The sequence below is a fragment of the Cibotium barometz genome, chromosome 31, assembly GCF_041138505.1.
Source record: "Cibotium barometz isolate CiBa-2024 chromosome 31, ASM4113850v1, whole genome shotgun sequence".
In the NCBI taxonomy this organism is placed as follows: Eukaryota; Viridiplantae; Streptophyta; class Polypodiopsida; order Cyatheales; family Cibotiaceae; genus Cibotium; species Cibotium barometz.
Genome location: NC_141076.1, coordinates 9760713 through 9767008, shown reverse-complemented (window position 1 = coordinate 9767008; position 6296 = coordinate 9760713).

Below are 6296 nucleotides of genomic sequence, written 5' to 3'. Positions count from 1 at the left end.
GGGGGGTCTGCTGGCCATGGTGCTCGAGGGTAGAATATCTTTAGCCCCGGTACTCATTGGCACGTCCAGGAACCTCTTGGCCACTTGCATCCTCTAGAAGATAGGTGTTATTTTTGAACTTTTGCTTTATCCTGAAGGGGCCTTCCCATCGTCGAAGAAGCTTCTTATCTAGCCGTTTCTCCACACGGCCATCATACCTCATGACTAAGCTTCCTTGCTTGAGTTCTGGCTTCTTCTTCTTCCTCGTGAGAGTGTCATGCCTTGCCTTGTGCCGTTGTTGTGCAACCTCCAAATTTTGAAGTGCCTGAAGTCGCCTCTCATCCAAGATCTCCAGTTGTGCTAAGCGTTGGGCATGTGTTTCTTCTTCATTATTCAAGCATGCAAAAGATGTGCGAAGGCTTGTGATTTCCAATTCTATTGGCAAAATAGCCTCCATTCCATAAACTAACTGAAAAGGTGTGAAACCAAGAGAGAGTTTGTGAGTTGTCCTATAGGCCCATAGGACCTCTGGCAAATGCACATCCCACTTTCTCTTCATAGTATCCACCAGCTTAGACAAAGATCCACAAAGCAGTCCATTAGTTTTTTCTACTAAACCATTACATTGGATAAATGGGAGTTGACATAGCATGCTTTATTTTTAATTTCTGCACCAAAGCTTCAATCAAGTCATTCTTGAAAGACCTCCCCCCATTCGTAAGGATTTCTAATGGACATCCAAATCAGGCACATATGTATTCCCCGAGAAAGGACGCCACAGCCACCACTGCTTTATTATTGACCATTTCCTTTGCTTCTGCCCACCTTGTTGCACAATCTGTGGCCACCAATATGTAATACTTCCCATGTGAGGAACGAGGAAGTGGGCCTACAAAATCTAATCCCCACCTTTCAAATGGACCATATGCTGGGATAGGGTTTAAGGGTCCGGGAACCAATTGCTTATGCCCATATGCCTGGCATACTTCACAGCTTCTGCACCACTCATGGACATCTTTGCTGAGTCGAGGCCAATAATACCCTGTGTTAAGGATCCTCTGAGTTGTGCTGGCTGAGGCAAAGTGACCTGAACATTCATGACATAATTCCATAATCCTTTTAGATTCTTCCAGGCTCACTACCCTCCTAAGAATCTTATCCTTACCTTGCTTGTAAAGAACATCCCCTAGAATTGTGTAAGGATGAGCTTTCCTGGTAAGCCTTTGCTTCTGTTGAGGATTCAATCAGGAGGGAAGTATCCTGTATCTAAATAGTGTTGAACATCTTGGAGCTCAGGCCAACCTGTGTCTATTAATGCAAGAGTAGATACTTTGAAAGAAGCCAAGGTTTTAGTAGCCAATTCATCAGCCTTTTGATTATCCTTCCTGTTGCACAAATTTACAAAACTCAAAAGCTTCTTTCAACTCCATTGTCCTTTTATACAATTCTTGGAGATTAGGACTCCTTGCCTTATACTCTCCTTTCATTTTTTGGATGACCAATTGTGAATCCCCTTTAACCTTTACCTCTTCAATTCCATCTTTTATGCAATCTTCTAATCCCCAAATTAATGCATTATACTCAGCCACATTATTTGATATAGCCTTTGGAAATTTCCTACCCTTGGCCCATACCTCTTTTCCTTCTAGATCGAATAAAACTATCCCCCCAGCCCCACATTGCCTGGAAGGGCTAAAGGCTCCATCAAAATGCATAGTGAAAGCAGTTGGTGGCATTTCCAAATCTTCATATACCTCTTCCTTTGCTCATGTTCCTTCTTCCTCTTCCTTCCTTGTAAGCAAATCTGCAAGAGAGGCCCTAGTGGTGTTTTCTGTAATAAAAGTGAAAGAGAATTCTTGAAGCTCACATATCCACTTTGCAAACTTCCCTCCTGCAGGATTGGGTTTACGGACCAAGAATTGTAAAGAAGGTTGAGATGTGAGAAAGAAAAAAGGGCGAGGTAACAAGTATGACCTGAACTTCTTTACTGCAAAAACAAGAGACAAACCACCTTTCTCCATTTCACCATACCTCTCCTCGGCATCAGTGAGTTGTCGGCTTGCATAATACACTGGTTGCATATGCCCTTGCTCTCCTTTTTGCAAGAGTATAGCACCCACTGAATGTGATGAGACACTTGGGTTCACATAAAAGTCCTCCCCCCACCTAGGAGGCTGAACAATTGTACTTTGACTCATGCATTCCTTGAGCAAACAAAAAGATTGAATTTTATCGGGCCCCCATTGGAAAGAAACATTCTTCTTTGTCAACAGATTTATAGGATACATCTTCTCAGAAAACATGTCAACAAAGCGTTGGTAGTACTTTGTTTTACCCAAAATCCTCCTTACCTCCTGTACATTGGTAGGTGGTGGGAGGGCCACAATTGCCTGCACCTTCTCAGGATCCATCTCTATACCTTCTTCTGAGATAACATGTCCCAAGATTACCACCTTCCTTCGTGCCAAGTGGCATTTTCCAGGATTAAGACACCCTTTTGCATCATCAATACTTTGCAAGGCCAACCTCAACTTTTCCAAGTGATCCATGCGGCTTGAATAAATGCAAAAATCATCCAGAAAGACCCTTATAAACTTTCCCAAGTAAGGTGCAAATACCTGACTCATGAAGCATTGAAAAGTTGCTGGTGCATTGGTCAAGCCAAATGGCATCACCCTATAGGCATACACTCCCCAAGGGGTGATAAATGAGGTTTTCCTTTGATCTTCTTCACACAAATCTAGATTTGAAAGTATCCAGAGTATCCATCACACACTGAATACAACTCATGACCTGCAACTTGATCCGAAATCTCATCCTGAAAGGGTAGAGGATAATAATCCCTCTTTGTGCATGCATTCAGAGGGCGAAAGTCCACACACACACACACCATTTTTCACCCTTTTTGGGAGTGACTACAATGGGAAAATCCTCTCTGAATTCTCTACTGGAAAAATAAATCTAGCTTCAAGCAAATTAGTTACCTCCTTCTTAAGAACCTCTGCTTGCACTACTCCCAAACGCCTTAGCCGCTGTACCACTGGCTTACTTTGGGGCTTGAGATCAATCTTGTGCTCTACTAGGGTAACTTGGCGTACTTGTGAGTAGCTGTTTGCAAAAAGGTTAGGAAATCCATCCAACATTTTTAAGTAATCCTCCCTTTCAGTACCTGCTATATGGACTCATCAAGAAGAAGTTCATTCTGTTAGTGAAGACTAGTGAGGTCCACATCTCCTTTCTTGCACATGGTTGAAGAAGCTTCCCCTTCCAAGGCTCCATTGTCTTCAGCATCCCCTCGATCCCTTCCCAGGGAAAGACCAAATGCAACTCCCTCCACCTCTCCTTCTGAGATGGAATCCTTGGAGCTACCACTTGTCTCTTCTTCATCGGATGACTCTGACTTTGAACTTTTGGAAGTTGAAGGTTCACCTCTTACCACTTTCTTGCAACGACTCTTGATGTTGTAGTGGACCTTCTTATTCTCACCTTGTAGAATAAGATCACCTGTCTCCCACTTTTGAATTGCCTTCACTTGGTGAAGCCATGGCCTACCCAATATCAATGGGTAAGCCCTAGCATCAGGCTTTGTAGGAATGACCTGGAAAGTTGTAGGCACAGAAATACCACATACATCCACTCCCAAATTCCTGACAATTCCTAAGGTTTTCACCCTAGTATTATCAGCAAGTTTGATGTGATAGGGAGAGTTAGTAGAAGACAACTTTAAATCAGCATCTTTCATTGTTTTTTCACTCATGACATTGATTGACGCACCTCCATCAATGTATGCATTAGAAATTGTTTGCCCCTCAATGATGACGTCAATCCAGGCACATCATCTCCTACATCAATATCCACCTTCTGAACCATAGGAGTCCCATTATCCCTCTTCTTCTTTTTCCTAGATTCTCTTGTGCTAGCCAGCTTACCCCATTCCTTTCTGAGCTTGGGAGAGAGTGTCAAAAGCTGCCCAAATGTGATTTGTGCTGTTTTCTCCCTAAGATTTGTTAAGAGGTCATAACTAAGAGATCCTTGTCCAAGAGGAAAGTCAGATTGTCCAATTTTTCTCCTAGATGACTTCTTCTTCTTCTTATTTTTCTCCTCTTCTTCAGATTTATCTTCTTGTTCTTCTTCTTCCTGACTCCTAGTTTTATGACCCCCTTTTTGCCATTAATGGCATCAATGTTTCCTCTTCTTCTTCTGAGCATGTTTCCTCTAAAAGTGCTAAACTTTTATCCTCACTTTTCCTCAATTTCGGACACTCAGTATGATAGTGCCCCTTCTCTTGACATTCATAGCATGTGACACTACTTCTATCCCTAGGTTTATCCTCAGCTCGTGGAACCCTAGGTGGCCTTGCATTGACTAAGTGTAACTTCAAATCAGTAAATTCTGCCATAAGTTGTACAATGTTATGATCCAAGGATGGAGCTTTTACTTGAGATGTTGAGGCTATCTCTACTCGTGGTGGGGTTGGCACACTCGGAGAAGATTGGAATGTGGACTCAATATGAAGAGTGGCCTCCTTCTTCAAAGCAATACGAAGAGCCTCTTTAAAACTAGTGGGATCTTTGCTAAGAACTTTTCCATGTGCAAGCGGGGATCCAAAGCCCTGATAAACTTGCTCATCTTAAGGTGCTCCATTGCTAAAGAACTCTTTGAATCTTCCATAGAAGGTGAAGAAGAAGAAGCAACATGTAAAGCAGCTTGTTGATATTTGATGAATAAGGCTTCATACCTCACTGAAAAGGCAGAAACTGACTCTCCATCCTTTTGGAAAATTTGATCCAATTGCAATAGTAAAGCATTTGGCGACTCCACTGTCCCAAATCTCTCCTTCATTGCTTTGGTCAACCTTTCCCAATCATTCTTGGACTCCTCTGGCAAAGCCTCATGCTAAGTTAAGGCCATATCCTCCAAGAAATCTGGAAGTATTTCTGCCCTCTCCTTCATAGACCAACCCGTCAAGCGGCATGCTTGGTTAAACTCTCGGAGATAACTCCCCGGGTGTATTCCTTCCGATCCTTGGAACACCGGAATGTTGAACATCTTGCACCAAAAGATGAGTAGCAACAAGGGAAATTTACTTGTTTCAAAATAACTTTCCTTTAATCATGCGGGACCTTGAGGTTAAAATAGAATAATTCTAAGTAAAACCTGCCCGCCGTCTCCACCAAAAAGATGTGACACGAAGTTGGGGTTTGGACTTCGGTCACTTCTCAGAATCAAAACACACTTGTATGAAACCTCACAGCCTCCTCACCTCCCTTTCTCTCCCTAGGTTAAGATAAAGATATACACATCAAAGGTGAGATCATAATTCATGGAAGGAAAGATGAAAGGCTCCAGAGAAGTAAGAATTTCTGCCAGTCTTGCAGCTCCAAACAAGAGGGCGATTCTTTGTTGGAAGAAAATCTTCCGACTCAGGATTATGTGAACGGAAACATACGGGGAATATTGGTAAGGTTCATTCGTTCAAATTGGATGGAACATATTAAAGAAAATAAATATAGCAATCACTTACAAGAGGATAAGACACATGGGATTGGCCTTTTGATAAGAGATTAGGAGGAATTAATCATGATTAAGAAGAAATAATGGCCAAAAGTCTACAAAAACAGAGACACACAGAGAGTTGCAGTTTTAAATCCATATAGGATGTGTAAGAGAGGATTATATAGATGCGTAGAGCTTGAAGAGAGCTTCGTGTCTATATAAAAATTTTCAAAAACGGGCAACCGAGCGAAAAGTTATGAGCATTTTACTACAAGACTATAAAACTCCCACATGAGGAGCTAATGCTAAATGAGACATTCACATGTAAAGAGAGTGTTTGAAATAAGGGTTTGAAGAGAAGAGAATGGCAATGACACAAAATGCTAAATTGAGGAGGCTCATTCCTTGATTTGAAAGGGAGAGGAGGGCTCCTTTTATAGGTGGAGAATCACCCTCTCTTCCATTGTTACAAATTACAACATAAAAATCTTCAACCCTTCAGTGACATAAGGGTAGATGTCACCATCAATTGTCCTCTTAGGCTAAGTCTTCTATTGATTATTAAATTGAAGACTTTTTGACTTTGAGAGTGTGATGAGATAATAGCCAAGTCTAAGTGGCATGTAGGTGGAGATCCCACTTACACATGGCGGAATTCTCCTCTTCTATGTAGGCATTCTAGAAGAATCTTTCCTAATTATACACCTACACACACTCCTCCACACGCCTTCCACACTCCCCAACTTGTAGCCTTATGGTGAATACCATATTAATAATACAATTAAAATCCATGTGAGCATGAAGGCCCACTTTTATTTTCC